Source organism: Notamacropus eugenii, chromosome 2, assembly GCF_028372415.1.
Source record: "Notamacropus eugenii isolate mMacEug1 chromosome 2, mMacEug1.pri_v2, whole genome shotgun sequence".
Taxonomy (NCBI): domain Eukaryota; kingdom Metazoa; phylum Chordata; class Mammalia; order Diprotodontia; family Macropodidae; genus Notamacropus; species Notamacropus eugenii.
The window spans coordinates 373,751,563-373,774,204 of NC_092873.1; the positions used below are offsets into that span (position 1 = coordinate 373,751,563).

Below are 22,642 nucleotides of genomic sequence, written 5' to 3' on the forward strand. Positions count from 1 at the left end.
TGATCTAATTATATAAAAACCAAAGACCAACAATATTTCTGTTTACCTTATGGTATTTCCTAAATTGAACTGTTTAAGTAAAACCTTGACAACATAAATGAAAGTGTTTGGATCATCGTGATTGTGTTTTAATTTCACAAATCCTGTACTTCCCAAAAGAAAACTTATGCTCTTAACACCTCCAATTCAGTCCAATCACTTCAAAAACTTCTCACGCTTAACACTTCCAATGAGGGCAGAAAGCCTTGTTTAAGGTGATCTATTTTCTGCTTGGTGATCTGTTCCTGCATTTCTGCATTGTAACATCATAAAGCCTCATTTAAATAATTATCTGAGGAATTATTTGAGTGTAAACAAAAGCACAATTCATGAAATCACCAGCTCTTATTCCCAGCCACGGACCTTGGCCAGTCCTAAACATATAAAGAATCCATTACAAGATCCCTCTGAGGCAACAAATCAGGAATGTCTGCTTTGTCTAAATATGGTGCCTCTTCTATAATCCTTTAATATTCAGTCTTAATAAGTTGCCTTCTTTAGATGAGATGACCTCTCAAGGTCCCTTCCAGTTCTATGAGCCCATGAAATGGATCAGCCAATTAGACTGTGTCCCTAGAAGGGCAGGCAGTGAGGGTTGGAAGTCTTGAGGCTCTGCAGAGAAAGAAGCTGGCTGGCCCAAGCGTCTACCTAAACCCCAGACGGCTGTCTCAAGTATCTATTTCAGCTCAGTACTGCTGTTGAGAATTCTGGGTGCTGGGGAAAGCTGTCTCTGAGGCAAACACTCAAGTTCTTATGATACTCTTGTCACATCAGAGAGAGAAGGGGACATACTGATTCCTCTCCCCAATCTGTAAAAGGGTCTTCAGAACCCCACCACATTTGACAGATGAGGAGACTGAGGTACAGACAAGGTTTGCCTGAGACCACCCAGCTAGTTAATGGCAGGGCTGGGCCTAGAGCCCAGTTCCTTGATTCCCCACATAGCACTCAGAGGTTTAAAAAAAACTTTCCTCTTTGCTTTTCACTCACACTATGGGGATCCAACAGCTAAAGACAAGCATATTTTTCCTCCACCAGAGAAATAAAAATGTTCTTGGTGAATTACCTCACCTCCTCCAGATGAAACATCCCACCAACCAGAAGAGAGACCTGGCCTCAAAACAGGGGCCAATGCTTTTTTTTTTCTTTCCTAAGGTGGAACATGAATTCCAGTCACTGTCTGAAACCCAGTATTTATTTGGTCTTCCCCAACTCTGAGATCATTTATATACTCAGGTCCAAGCTACTGTCTAATAAGCACTGAGCCTAGGATAAGGACATCTAATTGGCAAGTGAGATCAGTCTGAGGTTGCTGTAGAGATGTCGCAGTTGGGTTGTCTCTCCCTTGGCCCTAAAATGGAAAAACTTGCAAGGGGTCAGGGAGGTTATGGGGGTACCAGGCTTAATGCACATCAAATTTCTGTAGGTTCATCACTGTCATGGCAAAAGACAGCATTGTTTCTTCCCAGCAGAATATAATAAGCTCCTTAAGAGCAAACAGGGGTTGCTTCATTTTTGTCTATCTTTAGCACTTAGTGAGCAGTGTTTGGCACCTGGGTGGTGTTGAATTCTACTCCCTGGCACAGGTGTTGCAGAGTCCAGGCCTGCTTGCATGTCACACTGAGGCATCAAAGTACATGTGCAGCCCTGGTACCTAGGCCTACATGCAGAGGAAGGCCTCTGGCATGCTGGGGTAGATCAACTATGGAGGATTTATGAAAGGACTCAAATGGACCTATGATCTCATCGGTTCTGATGTTCCCTCCAACAGTGCAGATGGAAGTCCATCCATGCCTGCCTGTCAATGCTTGTCTATGTCCTCCCATTAGCACATAACAGGGAAGTCTTGGCTAAAGAGGGCAAGACATAGGAAAGGCCAGGAGGCTTTAGAGGCCTGTAAGCCCTACAGGAGTCTACAGTGTGACCATTTAGCAGCCCCCAGAACTAATGAGATGAGAGTGTATTAACAGAAATAGTCCCCAGAGCCAGGTTCATCGCTTACTAGGCAAACAGCTTAATCTCCCTGTGCCTGAGGTTCATCACTTGTAAACTGAGGGAGTCAGACTGAATATTTTCTAAGATTCCTTACAACTCCAAATCGATGATTAAATCGACATCTTTTTGAGACATAGTCTTCTCATCTATAAAATGGAGATAACAGTCCTTCCTCTCCCTATCAAGAGGCAGTCTGTTATAGTAGAAAAGCAAAGGAGAGAATCTTTCAAATCCCAGCTTGGAAGTACACCAGCTGTGTGCCCTTCAGCTTGTCTGGGCCCCAATTTCCTCATCTATAAAAGGGAGAATGAGAATACCTGGGCTGCTTGCTCCCAGGGTCATGATGAGTGTGAATTATTATCATCTTACCTCACTGGGACTATTTCAAGGAAAGTGTTTTGAGAACCATAAAGGGCTATATGAGACATCAGCTGCTGGTGTTATTATAAATTATAACAATAACAGAAATTCTCAAGTAGGCACAGAGAAGAGTTAAGGGGGAAACTGGGACCATCCATCTTTTCTAGCTTTACTGGGCTCCTAGTCTTGGACCAGGTCTCTATGGAAGAACTGTGGGCACTGTCAGGAAAGAAGTAGCCCTAATTTCCTTACATTTCTAGTGGTCCACCTTTACATTGTGTCTGTATGTTAAACCTAATAGCTTGTGGATTGAGGGGCTTTTGGATTTGATTAATTAAAATTTTTTTAAAGGTTTAAAAGCCCATCTTGTAAATGATCACCAGACATATACTCTACGAAGTCATGGACCAAGCCAGGAACAGCTGAGCCCTGTGTGATATATGGTGTGGGGGGATGGGGGTGGGGAGACACCCAACTGAGTCAAAGGCAGGAAGGAAAAAAAGCCACTCCTGTCTGTCTCCCCCCCACTCACCCAATAGATTCTGAAGGCTTTGGACTTGTCACTCTTAGTCTTCATCAGACAGCTGGTGGCTGTGTAAGGCAGAGCAGCATCCCAAGGTGAGATGATTGAGAGGAAGGGTGATTGTGGCCAGCACAGCACAGCCTCAGGCAGGCAGCATTTAACTCAGCTCATCCTCTGCCTCTCCAAATCCTGGGACACCTCCTCCTGCAGGGCTTGGGTCTGTATCTGGCACACCATTCTCTCTTATGGGATCAGAGCAAGTGACCCCTTCACTTCCTCAAGGGTGAAAGAAGGTATTGTAGGGAATTCCAGTGGAATTCAGCATGGCTTTTCTTGACAGTCCTGGAGACTTCTGGGTACCATGGGTGGAAGGAGAGGAGAAGGGAAAAGGACAGTCTCTTTTCACATAGCACAGTGCCTGGCATATAGTAGGTACTTAGTAAAAGCTTGCTGACTGACTAGATGTGAGGTGGAATTGTTCTGAGTATCTGGAAGAAGCCTGACACAGATTTGTGCCTCCTCTTCTCAGGCATGATTCCCAGCTGGCATTGGTTTTGGAAGGAAATTAAGCTGCTTTTGACTTACAACACTGAGGATAATCACAAGTTCCTGGAGAATTAACTTGAAAAGGAAATCTATTGGGAAGTGCAAGGGAATCAAATTCAGGTAAAGAGGAAGAATGATGGACTCAGAACTGAAACTAGGATCTAGGTACCTACAAGACAATATATGCCCTTCTCCTATCACAATGAGAATCATTTTTAAAATCTCACCATATTAATCTGCATATTGGCTGTATTTACCCATCTCTCAAATCTGGCTTGGATAAAACCTGAGTGTTACCTATTAATTAGCATTATTTTTCAATGTATATGTAAATGTTTTGCCCTTCAAGATGCCTAACCTGTATCAGTAACAATATGGTACTTGTTATGCAGTTACATATTTTACATGGGAGAAAGCCCTAATCTTTGGGGTACAAAGATCTCCAGGTAAGGGATAGCTTCAGCAACAACTGGACTGCTGGTCAATTCCCACAAAAATATTGTCCCAGTGTATAAGATGTAGGCCATGTAGATCAATGAAGAGTGGGGTGCGCATGCCTAGCATGACACCTGGCATTGGAGAGGGCATTACAAGAAATGTTCGGATCAAAATGGACTGTCTGTTTTACAGACTGTACTCCCTAGTCTTGGTTCCCTTCTGCCTTCCCTGCTGCTGAGGCAGCTGTGGCAAAGGTGATAGGAAAAGAACCTGGATTCAAATCTGAGCTCACCTTCTCTGTGCCTCAGTGTTCTCTGATAGAAAATGATGGAGATGGACCAGATGATCCACTAAAATCCCCTCCTGGCTAGCTCTAAACCCTAGAGTTTTCTCATCTGGTTTTCCTTATCTTCCTTATGACCTGCTGCTTTGAACTTGAACCACACTGGCCCACAGCTCTGTCCCTCTGATGGCTGGATTACAGTCTGTTTTTCAGATCACCCAGTTGCTCTGGATATAACCATTGACTATGTGGCCATTAAGACAAGAAGAGTTACACTTCCATTACTATTAGGTCTGCAGTGATGTTTCTGTCTGAATCATCATGATCTTAGGCAGTACTTCTTTTTCTCAAATGAAATAAATTGTTCTTTCAGAGATAAAAATTTCTATTATCATGATGATGATCTGTGCTACTCCTCCCTTCATTAACATGGTTAATCACTATTCCATTGGGTGAGCCACTTCCCTCCTCAGTCCTCAATCCTCCCTCCATCCCTTGACCACAGAATCACAGGCTCTCAGAGTTAGGAGAGAATTTAATGACTATATAGTCCAACGAGGAGAAGAATCTCTTCTTTATCACACCTAACAAGGAAATTGTTTTGAAGCTTTTGCTTGAAGACTTCTAGAGAGACTCAATGCATCCCAAAGCAGAGTATTCCTTATTTGCATAGCTTTTATCGGTAAGGAATTTTCCTTCTTTTGCTTTTTGGAGTCAGAACAAGCTGGGTCTCTCTTCTATATGGCAAGCTTTTATGTACTATTGTTCTTTAATTATAAATTTTAGGTGACCTCATTCATAGTCATGACTATGGAAAGAAAGAGAAAGGTACAAGGAGTTCTATGAAGAAGATGAAACATAACCAGTTTCGCAGAAGTTCACCCAAAATCAAACTGCCCAAGATATGAAGATGCAACAGGCAATCAAATGTTGTTGCACCCCGTCCCCCTCCACCAGTGTGGTGTATTGGTGTATTCTTGCACTGGGCCATGAAGTCTCTGCAGACTTCCCAACAGAGACAAGGAAATCTTTGATGTCCCCAAAGTCTTATCAGCCCAAAGTGGATAAGAATCTCACTATTCCTTGCTGAGAGTGAATGGAAGCCGAGAGACTGAGGTTAGTTCTAAGGAAGAAATGCCTGATAACCTGGGTTACAAAACTCCAGAATAGAGAGGAAAGTCCAATTTCCTTTCCTGATGATCTTCTGTACTGGATTACTTCAGGTGGAGGCAGAATTGAATTGGATGATCTCCTAACTAGGCCCTCCCAAGTTCCCTGGTCTGATAGTGGATCTAAATGTCTTATACACTGGGCATGAATATAGCTGGTGCGCTCAATAAATATTATTGGTTAACTAAAATGCAAAGGCAATAAAATAATAATACTAATAGCAATTGATACTTATGGAATGTGTAATAATGATGGTTCACTTTTATATGACGGTTTACAATTTACAACTTGGTTTATCCCATCAACCTTGAGGCTGAGAGGGTAAAAAATTCACTCAGGTTACATGGCAAGTAAGCAACAAGGCTAGGACTTAAGCCTAAGTCTGCCAACACCAAGTTCAGCTCTCTTTCCACTACGACATCCTATAGATCTTAAGGCATAAGGACAATTGGTCACTCAGTTGTGTTTCCAAGAGTTCATCAGCACAAGCAGAAATGTTTGGTCCGTACACAGCCCCAGGCCCAAGATCCACCCAAGATGTTAATGAGGCCAATTCCAATATTTGTCCCCTTCTCTCCTAGCTTCTTTCCACCTCCACAGCTATGAACTCAATCCCGGCTCTCATCAACTCTTGCCTGGATTATTGAAATAGTCTCCAATTGATTACCCTGACACCAATATTTATCGTCTCTAATTCATCCTCCCTACAGTTGTCAAAATAATTTTCCTAAAGCACAGATTTCCCTTCACATCATATCATTTCCCTATTCAAGAATCTGGCCTCAAAAGATGTTCAGAATCTGGCTCCAGTCTACTTCTCTGGGCTTATTGGACATTACTCTACTTTGATCCCTGTAATTATTAATCCTCTCTCCCTCCCTAAATTATGTCATACTTACTTCACTTATTCACACCTATATCTTGTAGTATCAGTTCTATATCTTATCACACTCCAAGGTGGGAATTATATAATTTGTTGATAGTATCTCATTTAGCCCTTTGCCACCTTGTTATCTCTTGTCTCTGTCTCTTACCCACAGGCTATCTTTTCCCCCTGCTTTGGGATCTTTTGTTCACAGAGAGGTTGGCTAACTGCCTACAACTTAATGTGCTCCTTTTTTTTTTTTTGAGGGAGTCTTACATTTTAAGAGGGATCAAAGCCTTTGACTAAAGGAAAGAAACCCTGAAGGTTGAAGGTTAGTATCAGTCTTCATTGATGCCCCTTATTGCTTTTCTGGGTCCAAAATGTACTTGTACTATGGTAGCCCCAGGCTGGGGCTCTCCAAATACACATTTATTGGTGCCCCTCCCTCTTCTCAGGGGCCCTGATTCCAGGCATTATGGGCCTTTAATGAACCTAGAGGGAGGGGCATTTCTGTTCCTGTCAAAAAAGGCACCCATTTAGCAGCCCTGGTTATTGACAACGGACCCTTGTGGTTACTGTCTACAGGCTTAATCTCTTGCTCCTACTATCCCCATCTCATTGTGTTGACCTGTCTGTCACTCCTCCACCTCCATTCTGGATCAAATGAACACTTCTAGTTTCTTGCTCCCCATACATGGTATCCACACTGTGGGAGCAGACTAGAATTGGAAAGAATGCTGAACTTGGAGCCAGAGGCCCTGTATTTGGGGTCTGCCTCTGCCATTCACTACCCGTGTTATGAGCATTAGATCAGGTTTTGAGCCAGAAGAAACCCTAGGGGTCACCTAGTCCAATCCTCTCATTGTAGAAACTGAGACCTGGAGGGTTAAGAGACTCACTAGAGGCCACACTGGTAGTAAGTGTTAGAACTGGAATTGAAAAGAAATCTTTTGACTCTAAATTCAGTATCTGTGACCTAGGACAAGTCATCTCACCTATGTGGGACCCAACATAGAAGTCCTTTCTTTTTCCATTCCAGTTCTAGATCAGTGATAAAGGAGATGACTCATAGTTATGGACACCATCTATGGTGCAAGCAATCAGGAGGTCAAGTGCCTGCAGCTGCCCTCTGCTGGTCCCAGTAAAACCTTCTAATAAGAGGTTACCAACACCCTTTCCTGCTTATCATCTACTTGGACCCTACCTGTAGGCAACTGCTGCTTACTTTACCTCCATGTAAGGATAGACTAGATGCTCGCTGAAGATGGTAGGGTAGGGAATCGCTGTGGCTGGCAAATTCTTAGTCCCCCCTCTTTTTTTTTAAACCAGGCTATGCTGTAAATTCACTTTTCTTTTTAAACAAAAAAGTTTTTATTCTTATTTTAAATGCAAAAAAGAGAAAATTCGCATACATATGTTATAGAACAAAAAAAGAAGACTCTATGTATGATATTGTGAATCTTCATACTGTTTGCCCTTTTTTTAAAAAAGTTCATCAATTGGGGAATGACTGGGCAAATTTTGGTATTTGATTGTAATGGAATTCTATTGTGCTATAAGAAATGATGAGCAAGACGATTTCAGAAAAACCTGGACTTACATGAACGGATGCAAAATGAAGTGAACAGAAGCAGAACAGAAACAGTGTACCATTATACACGGTAACGGCAATACTGTACAATGAACAACTATGAATGACTTAGCTCTTCTCAGCAATCCAAGACAATTCCAAAGGACTCAGAATGAAAAATGCTCTCTGCCTCCAGAGAAAGAACTGATGGAGTCTGAATGCACACCAAAGCAGACTATTTTCTACTTCCTTTCTTCCTTTTTTTAAGTTTGAGTTTTCTTCCATGACATGACTAATATGGAAATATGTTTTGTATGACTGCACATGTATAACTTATATCAGATTGCTTACTGTCTCAGCGAGGGAAGGGAGAAAAGATGAGCATTTGGAATTAAACATTTTTTTAAATGTTAAAAATTGTTTTTACATGCAATTGGGAAAAAATAAAATATGATTTTTAAAAAGTGCACAAATTTTACGTTACTTTCAAAACTGTCCTGCTTGTTTGGGCTTCCTTCTCTTCCTCTCTATACATTTAAAAAAATGTTATGATGGCTCAATTTCTTTTGATGATGATTGCTATTGCTGACCTCCTTCTTCCCATAAACCCCTTCCCCAATTAAAAACTGAAAGAAAAAAAGCCCTTATAACAAATATACATGATCAAGGAAAATGAATCAATCCACACAGTGGTCATATTCAAAAATGTATGTTTCTTTCTGCACTTCATGTCAATACCTTTCTATCAGGAGGTGACATTGGAGGTCCTTTGGAGACATGGGTGGTCATTGTCGAACCCTACCCTGCTCCAAACACTTGAAAAGCAGATTTGCCACACAACTTGACTTTTAGTTGGAATACTATCCAAAACCTAAGGCTCTCATCATGACAAATGACTCCTTGTTGCCCATTCGTATTTTTTACACCATGGTGCCGTCAGTTCCTGGTGGTGTGCTATGGCCCAGCTACATACCCAGATATTTAAATTCCTCGATGAAAACAAAAGAGAATACCCAACCCAAATAACTTTCAGACATCACACTGGGCTGCTCAATCTTGGGTTAGATCCAAACAATGCTGAAACCATTTTCATCCCATTCAAGTCTTGTTATCCATAAAACATCCCTGAACACAAACACTTCTGTGTCCCATTATAGGCTCCTAACTTAAACGTTTTGTATATCTCAGGGAAGGGCAATTAACCTCTTGGTGGCTCAATGTAAGCTCTGACTAGGCCAGATGATATCCACTTCTAAAGACCTGATTTTGGAAACTAGGTCCCATCAGGAGGCAGGGAGATGACCACTGTGGCAACCTTGACTGGGATGGAGATGGGGATGGGGGAAATGGAGGTTCTGGCTAATTGTAGTTGGCTTCCTGGTACTGGGTTTGGATGAATAGATTTCTCTTTTTGATCCAGTTCCTGCTAGGCCATTTCATGAAGGGCATGAAGTAGGGCAATGTGCCTTGGAAGATTGCACTCAGAATGAGTTTAAGTCCCAGCTTTGCTATTTACAACCTGTATTACCTTGGGAAAGTCTTTTAACTTCTTTGGACCTCAGCTTCTTAGACTAGATAACCTATGAGATCCTTGCAGGGAGGCAGTGTGGAAAGAGTGTTGAACTTTCTGGCTGATCTTGGGAATAATGAAACCTGAATTCAAACAACATATCTGCTACTTAATACCTATGTGACCTGAGGCAAATCTCTTAACTGATTTAGGCTTCAGTTTCCTCACCTGTAAAATGAAGGATGATCTCTAAGAGATCCCTTGCAGTTCTAGACCTATGATGCTAGCATCCTTCTAACTCTAAATCAAACATCCTCTGAGAAACATAAAGAATTTTGACAAGTACAGTGTCAGGGGAAGAGTGTTAGATTTGGAGTCAGAGGGTTTGGGTTCAAATTCTGTCTCTGCTACTTATGAGGTGTGTGACCTTGGCTAAGTAAACCCCCTCTCTTTAGTAGAATGAGGGCATTTGACTAGATAAACTCAAAGCTCCCTTTCAGTTCTAAATATATGATCCTATGAAGACACCTGCATTAGTTGTGAGAATCACAGGAATTCTTCTGAATGAGGCAAATTCAGTTGGAGAGCAGTAGAAGGGTTTAGAAAACACATAGAAGCCAAGTCTACTGTTCAGCAGTGTTACAATATGAATCCAACTAGCACTCTAATTCCCTAATCAAACATGGACAAAGGTCTAATGGAGTTCAAATGAAACTATATATAAAATCTCCCATTAATAGAAAGCCTATGCACCAGAATCTCAAAAAGATATTTACTTGTGTATGTGGGCATGTGTTCATCCTTTGTTGCCGAAGAAGACCACGCCATCAGAGAAATAATGACATGACTTGCACTTGACTTTGTTTTGAATGAGGGAGGGCTGTGCAGGTCACCAGCCTCACTTCTCCTCCAGAGCCATCTGAATCCAATGACCAGATATTCATCAGGATGACTGGAGATGGACCAGGATGAGGCAATTGGGGTTAAGTGACTTGCCCAAGGTCACATAGCTAGTGAGTGTTAAGTGTTTAAGGTGAGATTTGAACTCAGGTCCTCCTGACTCCTGCACTGGTGGTCTATCCATTGCACCACCTAGCTGCCCTAAGATATTTACTTATCTTACCAGGGAATGCCCCACTCTGCTCTAATGAATTTCCCATAAGGCACAAGAATGGGTATATCACAGTGGGGGAAGGGGGAAGAGAATTAATGCCTACTATGTGCCAGGCACTGTGCTAAATCATTTACAAATATTATTCTCATTTAATATTCACAACAACCCTTGGAGGTAGGTGGTATTATTATCCTCATTTTACAATTGAGGAAACTGAGGCAAACAGAAGTTAAGTAACTTGCCCAGAGGCACACAGCTAATAAGTGTCTGAGGTCGGATTTAAATTCAGGTCTTCCTGACTCCAGCTCTCTATTTATTGTACCAGTTGGCTGCCCCTAGGAGGTAGATCCTGGGAGAGGGAAGTTACGGAGATGAGACCCTATGGTTGGAAGCCTGGGGCTGAGTTAAGGTACAAGAAGTTGTTAGTTGTACCACACAGCACAGGTGTTGTAGGATTATTGTAAGGGTGTTCTAGACTACAACAAAGCCCTAGATGCTGAACCCCAGGAATGGCTATGTCAACTATGTATTTAGCTTTCCCAACCTTCCCTTTTAGGATTCTTAATGAACACTGGTCCATCTCAATGTGGATAGGAGAGTTAAAAAAGTCGGCGTTAATGCAATGCCGTCTCAGGAGCTAAACAATTAAAGCCTTGTACCAAAACAGAATATAGCCACTCTAACCATTGAACAGATACTTTATACATCTCTTTGTTAACCAATCTTTCACTGAGGATAAGTTCTAGGGCAAGCTTCTCTAACTAAAAACAAGGTTTTATGGACTTTTCATAACAGAAGTGCTTAAACAACTCTAGACTTAGGTCATTCACTGTCAACAAAATCATCGATTTAAAGTTGAAAAGAATTTAGCTTAGAGATCATTAAGTCCAACCCCTTTGTTTTACATATGAGGAACTGAGAGTTCCAAGGTCACACCCCCACACATGCTTTCTCATCATCTGTACATATATACATGCATGTGTGTGTATATTGTACATATGTGCATGTATATATATTGTATGTGTATATATATTTATGCATACATACACACATGTATGTGTATGTCTATATATGCAAATTGTGTAGTCAGAACTACAACTCAGGTGCTCTGCCTTCTAGCCCAGTTTCTTTGCATAATATCACACCTGTCAAAGTGCATACCTATGTTTGTTATATGAGCAGAGCCATAACTACCTTGGGCCAATTGAGCTTGGTTTCAGCATGCCAACAAGGGAGATGTGCTTTCTCCATACCTTCGCTTCTACTCTTCCAAACAACACTCCCCAGCTACCACCTCTAGGGTCCCACCTTCATGGTGTCACTTTCCCAGGGCCTGCCTTTCCTCTTGATGAGGGACATACTCTTTGAGGGATGGACTGCCCTGTTCCAATGAGTCTGCACCCCCAGACTGACCTCTGTGTTGCCTGTCTGTCCCCCCATCACATTTGACCCATATATACACATATATGTATATATGCACATACATACATACGTGTGTATATATATTACATATATATATTTCTATAAGTAGGAATAAGCCTTATCTTTATTTCATGGGGTCTGGGAGGGTAGACAGAGAGGTTAACTAATTTACTCAAGTTCATATATCAAAGCAGCTGAGACTAGAATCTGTGAGCTCTAGTTTTCAACCGGACACTTTTCACTAGGCCTTACTCTGCCCTTAAAAGCACTGAGATAAGACTTTTTGTTCTGTGAGCCTAATTTAAGTTGTTGCTATGTGGTTCTCATTCACTGAGTCTAAAACTCTCATACACAATGGTTTTTCAGAATTAACAAGCTTTGGATATGACGATGGGGATAGAGTGGGGGGAGGGGGGAGGGAAGGAGTAGGAGAGGTGGAATTGAGAGTGGGAGGTGAGGTTGATAAGGCTAGCTCACAGCTGATGGCCATTTCCAGCCAAATAAGTGTGTGTTTGGGTCAGGAGCTTTGGGGCCATCTCGACAATTGCTAGCCCCCGCAGGACAAACAGTCCTCAGAAGATCACACGCTGCCTCCTGAACAGTCTGATTGAGTAATCGAGTCCGAAAGAACACAGGGAAATGGAAGAATCAGAGGGGTTTTTGCAACACTTTTTTTTTTAAACCCAGGGAATCAGATGTTGACTTAGGCTTACTGAAAAATGGGGTGTGGAGAGGATGAGACGGCTGTGAAGGAGAGAGAAATGAGGGTCTAGTTTTGTTTTTTTTTAAGGCTCAGGACAGCCTTCCCATAGAAGGATGTCTAAGGATTTTCCATGGGACACTGAAAAAATCATTTGCTCATTGTCTCCAGGGAAAACATCTTCTGTCTTAGAAATGGAAAAGGCATTAACCAACTTGGGGGAGGAATGAAGCAGTGGATCATACAAAATCCATGTTTGCTGCCATATACGCTGGTGACTGGCTGGCTGGTACACTTGGGATTGGCCTTTCTCTTTCCAGGCCGGTTCTGGTCTGACTCACAGCTCCATAAGCCCTTACAACTGCAGACTTCCACTTCCAACCAAAACCAGAGCCACATCTGCAAATCGGATTGAAACTCTCCCACCCCACCACCACCCCAGCCTTTCCACTCCCCCCAAAGAAATGATTAAAAAGTTAAAGAAACACTTCCATATGGAAGAATCCAAGCCCAACAGGTCACCACAAAGATACTTCAAACACAATAAAACAGGAAGAGCTAAAAAAAGCAGAGAAACTCACAGAACCCACACAACCTTTTACACAGAAAAAAATGTCACCCTGGGTAGTTGTGCACAGTTCAGAAAGCTGTTTGGCAGCAGAATATGTCCTTAATCTGCTCAATTTGCTTATTATAGTAAAGGGTTAGAAGAATTTGAGGACCAGGGCCAAAAATACTGCAGTAATCTTTTCTCTTCCAAAAGTAAACTCACTTAAAGTGAATTAACTTCTTTGACTCAAATATTTCAAAGTCAAAAGTGCCCCCCACGCAAAGCCCTGAGAGCAGCTACAAGAAAAGAGTCTGCTTCCAAAGTTGGGGCCTCTCTGTAAAGAGAAAGGTTCATCCAGTCATTCAACAAGCACACATTTTATTGAACACCAGTAAGGCCTAGTGCCACGAATGAGAGGTATAACTAGGTGTTCTGAACCCAGGACAACTGGCACAAAAGGTGCTTTTGTGAGTGAGGCATGATAGAGCCCTGGGGACCAGGATGAGGCCTCAAGATGGGTGAAGCAGAATGGGGTAAGGGAGGAGCTTTCTTCTCACTAACTAGGGGTTATGCTCTGTAGTTGGACTGCAAATGCTAGCTATGCCCTCTGACTTTGGTGTCCTGGGCCCAGTTGTCCCAACCTAGTTCTAGCTTGGTTAAGAGGTGGGGGAGGGAGGAAGGTAGCGAAAGCAAAGGTACAAGTACATAGTTTAGTACAGATACTTCAGTTTCACATGTGAAAACATTTCATCATATCTGAGTATGCAGAAGGAATATTCAGCCAGGCATGTTTATGCTATCTCTAACTGGAAGCACTATGATACATTTAAAGGCATTTGTAAGGAAGACTACAGTTTCCTCTGACCATTTCTAATCCAAGGGAGATAAGTCTAAGTTGCCAAGCAGAGGCGGGAGAGAGTCCAAGATGACCCTTGAAGGGATACATCTCTGCAAATCTCTGCCAGTCAGCATAGGCATGCTGGAAACAGTCTCCCATCTTTAGAAGGTAATATACAACACAGGCTCCTCTCTTAATCCCACTTCACACGGAGTCTGGCAAATCAAAGGGCCGCAGGGAAGGCATGTCAGGATGTTGGCAGAAGGATGACTGTACACACTTTGATGCTCCAAGGGGCAGACCCAGGGCCAGGGGCACATGGCACAGCTCAGCCTCAGGTCCTGGAAACTGTACTGCTTTTTGTGGCTGCCTCACGTGGGACCCCTACTAATGGTTTGTTTACTGCAGGAAGACCTTGCAATTACCTTGGAAAGCTGAGTGTGGCACACCCTTGACAGCTCATCCAGCCAAACATGGAATGCTCTCTCCAGCAATGAGTCCCAAAAGAAATAGGAAATAGCAACTGCCTTCACTTAGTGATGCTACCAGAGCTCTACTATATTCTGTTCTCTCGAGATATGAACTAGGTAGTAGCAAATCAGCCTTGGAGTCACAAGGCTTGGCACTGTTGTCGCTGCTTTGGAAGTGATGTTAGCCAAATCCCTCAGCCTCTCTGTGCCTCAGTGATACTATGGGCAAAATGGAGCAAAGACTCCCTGCCTCAATCTACTTACCTTACCAAAGGGGAACTGGTGGCAATTTCTTCAAAAAGACAGAAAATGAGAGAAAGAAAAAGGAAAATCCTTCTAGGTTGAAGGAAAAGAAATGATAGCTCTGAAAGTCCGTGAGTCATTTTACATAAGGGCTCAATAACCCTTTCACTAGTCTATCCCAGCTTTGCCATTAATTTGTAGAGCAGCTCTGAGACAGTTACTATAACGCTCTGGGCTCCTCTTTCGTCTTCTGTACAATGGAGTGGGAACTAGAAGAGACGGTCTCTAAGATTCCTTCCGACTCCAAACATCTGGGATTGCTCCAGGCTCTAAGTCCAAAGCCTAATCATGAGGTTACCATAATGGAAAGTCAATCCAGGCCCATACCAGGTTTGAAGGTGGGTTTCTGGAGAGCACAGAATCCAACTGTTGTGGGGAAGCCAGGGGCTCTCTGCTGGCTGCCTCCCTTGCCTTGGAGGGAGATGCTGATAGAGGCTGACAAAGATAATAAGAGGGAAACATGGGGGAAATCAGGCCTGTCTGCTTATTGATATTCAATATCTAAAAGCTGAAGGCCAGGCCGAGGTGCAAAAAGCTTAATAGTATTTGTAGCTGGAATTAAAACTCTCAAAGCCAAGGTTGTAGGCAGGGGTAACATATGCAATGGCATCTGGGGCTGCAATCAGCAAAGGCTTTCAAGCCTTGCCAAAGCAAACAGGCAAATAACGAATCCACTTTACAGATCATCAATCTGGCCCCCAACTTGCCAAGGTAAATAGTACAAGGCTGCCGTTTGCTTTGCAAACTAGGGAGCTGGGAGTTCAGTGAGGTCCATATCCAGGGCAGAAGGCTGGGCAAGGCCTCTGGAACGTTTAACCCAGGGCAAGTCCAATAGCAGAAAGTCTGAGCTAGAATGTTCAAGACCAAAAAAAGAAAAAAAAAAGGCCTGGAAGCTCAAAGAACTCCTCTAGGGAGGCCTGGAGGACAAACAGAAGACATTTGATGGGGTGGGCCACTAAAGCAGCCCAGGGAGAGGAGCTCCAAAGTCAGAATGGGACACAGAATTTAAGGGATGGGCAAAAATGACACTCTCCTCCAGACTGTCCAGTTTACCACTGACTCCAGCAGGGGCCAACCAAGGTTTCATTTTAGAGTTTGATACGATCTGGCTCTGGTCCAGGTTGAGTTTATGGTTTGTTTGTTTGTTTGTTTGTTTGTTTGAAAAGAGAAAGTGGAAACATCAAATACCTCCCCACCCTTCTCTTTTGTTCTCAATGTTTCAAGTCATGGCCTTATCCTGCTCTCGGCCAATTCCTCCAGAGGCCTAGGGAGTGCGGTGCAGTGGTGAATGTGCTGGACTTGGAAGCAGAGAACCTGGGGAAACGTCACCTACTCTCTGGGCCTCAGCTTCCTCCGCTCCAGAAGAATACCCATTAGGAATAACATAGCTGGAAGGGTATATGGAAGTGGTCACCACTGAGGACAATGACCAACTGGCTAAAGAGCCCTAAGGAACAAAGGAGATCTTCAACTGGTTTATTCCCTCCCCCTATTAATTCAGATTAGCCACTGCTCTATAGTTATGGTCTTAAAGAGTTGCCTGGGGTGCTGAGACTAACAGCCAAAATGTGTCCGAGGCAGAGCTTGAACCCAAATGCTTTCTTCCTGTCGCATCGTTCCTTCTAAATATTCTTGCTTTAGTCTGTCTCCCAAGTTCTAGTTATTAGATACTTCACAGAATCATAGAATTTCAGAATTGGAAGGGACTTCACTGGTCAACTAGCCCACATATTTCTCCATTATAATAACTGACAAGAGATCATTCAGTAAATCTTATTTAATTATAAGTTCTGTAAGGTCAGAGACTATACCTTACTTATCTTGATGTTCTTTCCATACCAGCAACCAACACAGTGCCTTGCACATGACTGACGCTTAATGTTTGCTGACTGAATAATGGATTGATTGAATGAAAGTTGAGACAGCCTAAGGGATAAACACCTGCAATCTTTGAATGGCACTAGACACAGTTTCCTCACTCCCTACTGTGGTGCACACACACTGGTCAACTTGAAAGGGTCAACTCTCTCAATGCCTACTGGTAGATCTTCCTGTTTTCAATGTAGGTGGTACTCACAGCTGTATGGTACGGAACTTCAAATGGATGCAAGCTGTGGCCCAAACAAGGTTCACTAGGAGGAGCTGTAAATAAATCAGCTTAGTGGAAAAAACCAAACATGCTGAAAATGGTGCAGTACTAATGGAATGGGGTGGGGGTGGGGAGAAGGATGGCAGGCAAAAATACATTTTTGGTCTTTTTTGAAGTTGCTCTGAGCCATCTGGGCAGATAAAGAATCCCAGTTATGAGATTTGTTCAACATGGATGAGAAATGTGAGCCAGGCCTACAGATCCTGATCCCCACATCCTGAAAACTAGTTCAGTCTCCCTTCCACACAGGATTCAACTCCCCTGAGAACTATAAAGCATGTGTCAAAAGAATAGGCAATCTGCTTTGATGGTTTTTCTTCTGAAAAGAGAGGAAGCTGTGGTGGCCTGAACCCCTGGACACTGTTCTGGGATCTAGGAATGAGGCCTGTTTCGTGAGGAATATCTCATCTTGCTCTTATCTCTGGTGACAAAGAGGGCAGGGGGAATCTGAGGCCAGTGTGGGGAAGACACTGGAGTCCATGATGATTCTGGTAAGGAGAGAGAGAATTTAGCTTCATCTTGGTTCTAGAGGAAGAAACTTGTCCCAGAGGTCAGTTCAGACATCAGGTCTGGTTTTGACAAAAATTCTGAAGTCAGTCTTTGGTATTCTTTCACTTCCCCATAGGGATTCATATCTGTCTTCCAGAGTCCCCGGGTCATGCCCATAATGAAATGAAGTGCACCCCCACAATACACGATTCTCTAAGGGATAGCTCAAGAGGAAATCCTATGTATTTTCTTGTTCTCCATGGTTTTCAACCACTTCCTACTAATTCTCCAGAGAATTAAGGTGCCAGATGATAAAGAAGCTGATGGTGATTCTTCCAAGAATATGTCAGTCTTAAAGAAGACTCCAGAAGAGAGAGGGAGAAGTCTCGAGGGACCAAAGAAATAAAGATCTAGAATGGTGGAATGACACAGTGGGACTGATGTTTGGGGTTGGGTTCTCTGCTTAGTCTCAGATCATACATGTAAGCAATTATTCTACCTCCTTGTAAGCCCAGCTGTAATCGAGATGGACTGGATCCATTCAGGGATTCCAGAGATGGCAAAGTAATGGATTCCCCTTGGCCTAAAAAAGGCCATCCTTCCAAAGTGAGCCAATGCCTCTCCCTGCCGAATTCTGTTTGCAAGGGACTGTTACTCTTGAAGGCTGAGGAATGAAATAGGAATGCTTCATGGGATTAACCTCAAAGGCTCAGGACTTCTACTTGAGTCAGAAGATCACTTGCTCCATCTTCCAAAACCAGGGAAATAAGGCCCAGTGAGGCTAAGCGATTTGATTGAAGCCACACCACACACAGAGTCAGTAGGCGGGAATGGCGCTGAAAAGGCAGGACTCTAACCACTGCAAAGAATGAATGTGGGAGCTTGAGCTTGTGGAGAAAAAAGTCAGAGGTGTGGCAGTTGGGGCTGTGCTCAGTGGGGCAGAGAGACCGAGGGGTGGAGATTTGTGGAGAAGGTAGAAGACAGTGCAGAACAGGAGGAGGGTGGCTGCTGCTGCTGCTGCTGGTGATGTGGCAGAAATTGCCCTCTTTGGTGCCCCTGACTTGTCTCTGGCCCAGTTCAAGGCCACAGAGTGGAGTGGCTATTACATCGTGTAGGCTGGGACCCTTGGAAGATTATAGCTGAGGCCTGGGTACAAGTAGTGGGGGACTAAAAGCCTTCTGGCCTTTTCCAAGGCCAACAACCACAGGCAGCCTTAGCTGGCGCAGTCCATCAAGCCAGCCTGGATCTCAGCCTGCTGTTCTCTGCCCAGTAACCACACTTGTTCCTCACACAGGGATTTCATTTCCTTTGCTTTTGGGCTCCCTGTCTGAACAGGCTACCAACCAAGATCTGATGTGGTATAGAGACAAGCTAGAAGCTGCTTCCGGGGGTAGTGAGGAATATGCCAACTTAATGAGAAGCCCAAGAAGAGACCTGGGAGAACAGAAAGAGTCAGGAGAAAAGGGTGATGAGAGGAGAGGACATCAGCTTCAGAACCCGTATGGAACCCTGAGGGCCTCGGCAGCCTGGATATGCCCCTTAATCATTTCCTACCTTTCAGTCGGTAACTATAAACTTTGTAATGAGTGTGGCAAGAAAGAGCCCCATCCTGCCAAGTGAGGAAGCTGCTCCCAGCTGGAGGAGCAGCTGAGGCAGGGACTTTGAGCTTAGTGTGCCCCTCATTGGGAAAGCCCCAACTAGCCTCTCCATCGATGCAACCATCAGTCAACCAGTGGAGCAGGGTTCTTTAGTTAAAATAGGCATTTGCTAATAGGCTCCTTTTGGAAAGGAGGATGGAAGGACAAATCTCAATGTGCGATGGGGACATCCCTCTGCACCCTGGGCATCGCCACATCATGCTTATTGGAATTATTTTACTCACATGATTCTTCTCTCCAAAGTCCTACAATGTTATAATGACAGCTTCTGGACCTGAAAGACCAAGCTGCCCAGCTGCCCCTCCCACCACTCTGGCTCATTCTCAGAGAACGGCCCACATACAAAGCTCCTAAGGCCTGGGCCTGAAATTCTGAGGGCTGGGCTACAACTGCCTGCACCCTTAGACTGTGGCTATCCCACCCTTCTCACTGGAGGTCGGGACCCACACACCACACCAAAGTGACATATGGGGCAGATTAGCCTCAAATGAGGAGGAATGGACTTGCCAGATCAAATGGCCAAAACACACTATGACATATGGAGAAGGCTGGTTTGATTATAAACAAAAACAAAAACAAAAAAAGGAGGCTGGAGTGGAGACAAGCAAACAACAACAACCAAAACCTAAAATTCAAGCACTCAATTAAATAATCAATAAGGTAGTTCTTCTTCCCTTGTAGCTCCTCATGTGGTCCACCAGCCCTCCCATGTGTTTCTTTTGTCAGTTGGGGATCCAGATGTATGGTACAATAAAGTCAATCAGTACTTACTGAAGACTCACTACACACTTCATGCCATGCTGGTCCACACCAGGAGAAAACTGGATCTCTCCCCACTGATTCCTTTAACCAGACTGTAAGCTGAAGGGTAAGGATGGTCTCCAGCAATTTATAAGATCATGGACTTAGGGCTAAGGAGGAAGTTCAGAGCTCATTTAATCCAATCTCCTCATTTTACAGATGAAGAAACCAGAGAGACTTGCTCAGGGTCACATGCTTGGTAAGTAGCAGAACTAAGTTCCAAACCCAGGCACTCTGACTCCAAATCCAGTTCCCTTCCCAACCTCCCTCTTTCTGTTATTTTTCCTCATTCATTTCAACTCAACATTTATCCAGTTTCTACTACATGTCAGGCTCTGTGCTAGATGTTGGGGTGAGAAAGACAAAATAAGACACACTCCCTGTCTTCAAAGAGAAAATCTAGTAATGCAATGATGATGCAAACAAATAGCTACAGCACAAAGCAGCCAAGAAGTCCAGAGAAGAGGGCCAAATCAAGTTAGGAGAAATTGGAAGAGGGTGAGATTGCTACAAGATGAAGGTTGCATGGAGAAGGTGATTCCTGAGCTGGGTCTGGGTATGGCAGGCAGAGTTGGGAGCAAATTAATGAAGGATGGTGAAGGGCAACAGCATGAAGATGGGGGGGAGGAGATGGGGATTCTACAAGGAGAAGGGGAGGGAAAAATGCCCATTATTATTTGCAACATCATACAGTGGGAAGAATGTGGGTATGTGTTCTGAGGCCTTGGGTTCAAATTGTAGCTCTCCCACTTACTATCCGTGTGATCTCTATGTGCCTGTTTTTTCCTCTATAAAATGAGGAGGTTGGGCTAGATAATCTTTAGGGTTCCTTTGAGCATTACATCCTATAATCCAGAGAGGGGAGGTCAAAAGAATGTTGCCTCTGATGTTAAGAGTTGAAATCCCAGTCCTGTTGTTTCTTGGGGACATTACCTCTCACCCCTCAGCTTCCTCATCTATAAAATGAGGGGACTGGATGAGATGGCTTTTCACAGAGCACATAAGAAATCTAGTACTTCTCACCCAGTAAGAAGTCGGGATATTCTTTGAAGGCTCTGGTCTCTCAGAAGAGATGAAAAGGTTAAAATGGCTTCCACCCTCACAGGGGAAAATTCATCTTTTACAAGTAGAGGCCTCGCTCCACCACTTCATTTTCCAGTGTAGATATATCATCCCAAATTGCCTCTCCCCTAATTCCAAAGGTTGTGTCAGTATAGCTCTGAGGGCCAGTCAGTCCAGGGAGGACAAAGGTGCTGGCAACACAGGCAAACAGCACTGGTACTTTCTGTGATACCTCTGTTCCCACATGAACTCACTCAGCAAGATTTATACCCCTGCTGGGAGAACTGGCATGCATTTCTTACCAAAACTAAGTTCCTTCTGGAGGCAACTGAGGAGATGATACTATGGACTTGATCATCAGCAGAGCCTGACCTTGAATCTCCTCACCCCCAACTGGTAAGGAGAAGGTCGTACTGGGCAAGCCATGGTCTCTCACCTAGCTCATTTCTATTCAATAGTTAGTAAGTGCCAGGCACCATACTAGGCCCTGGCGATACAAGGACTAAAAAGAAACAGTTCTTGCCATTGAGGAGCTTATAGTCATTGTGGGTAGGGGTGGTGTGAGGGGAGAGAATATGTGCAGAGATAAGTATATCCAGGATAATTTTAGGAGAGAAACATAATCAACAGCTGAAGGAACCCTGAGGATCTGAGGAGGATGTGATGGCTGAGCTAAGCCTTGAAGCAAGCTAAGGATTCTAGGAGGTGGGTATTGTAGGCATGAGGGATGGCCTGGATGAAGGTTCCCTCTCTTGTCAAGGCTAGTCAGAGATGGGGCCAGAGATGTGGCTATGAAGGTAAGGGAAGCTAATGGCCACAGTGGGGTTGAACCTGCGACCTTGGCCTCACCTGCACTTAGCTAACAGGCAACCAGACAAACAAAGCCAACTTCCCAGAGACTCAGACCCCAAAATTCCCAGTAAGGAGATGACAGTTTCTTTTGTGTTAAGGAAGGTGTGTGGGAAGCACCTAGTCCTCCTAGTTCCTCAAAGGGTAAGAGATTGAATGTGTTGGATTTGGGAGCCTGCTCTGAGTATACACTACATCCTGACCTCTGGCTCTGGGCCACTCAAGCTCATTGGAAATGAATCAGCCTACTGGACCTGGAGTCAGGAAGTCCTGGGTTCAAATTTTGACTCTGGCACTTATAAGTTGTGTAACCACGGGCGTCATTTCACCCCCTCTGAGTCTCAGTTTCCTTTTCTGTAAAATGGGGGAACAATAGTGCTGAATCTCACAGGATTCTTAGGAAGTTCTAGTGAGCTCCTGCTTGAAGAATGCAACTTGGAAATTTTAAGTCACCAGATAATTGTAGCATGCCGCAGCAGACAAAGGGCTAGACTTAAGAGTCAGGAAGAGCTGGCTTCCAGTACTGCCTCTAGACATCTTGACTATATGACCATGAATGTCACTTAACTTCTCTATTGGTTTCACAGAACCCTCTAAGACTACCAAATTACAGATGAGTGCCACTCTGCTTCAGCAGGAGCTTCTACACCAGGACTTCCCTATACTGATGAAATACTCCCCCATATCCCCCAAATAAAGAATAAACAAATATTGCTACTGTTGATATAATTCAGCTATGGCAGGGCTAATTATCACAGTGCCAAGAAATATTTGACCCAAGTTCCTTAAAGAGACAGCCTATCACCTTTCTGTGCCAGTCACCCCACCACTCAAGGGATAGGGCACAATGGAGAGGCAGCCAACCATGGTTCTTACCATGCTGCTACCATGAGTGTGGAACCTTATGCTAGCCAGCACGGTACCTCCATTTCTCCATC

The 22,642-nt window shown here is 43.8% G+C and overlaps 1 protein-coding gene and 1 long non-coding RNA gene across 14 annotated transcripts in view; one reads left to right on the forward strand and one right to left on the reverse strand.

Annotated features, from left to right (window-relative positions):
- BCAS3 (BCAS3 microtubule associated cell migration factor) overlaps positions 1 to 22,642 on the reverse strand; it is an 803,928-nt gene that overhangs the window by 50,633 nt on the left and 730,653 nt on the right. The gene's annotated exons all lie outside the window — the stretch shown is intronic.
- LOC140522387 (uncharacterized) lies at positions 20,809 to 22,415 on the forward strand. The gene is made up of 2 exons (XR_011973323.1): positions 20,809 to 21,251; positions 22,292 to 22,415. It is a non-coding gene; the product is annotated as an uncharacterized lncRNA (long non-coding RNA).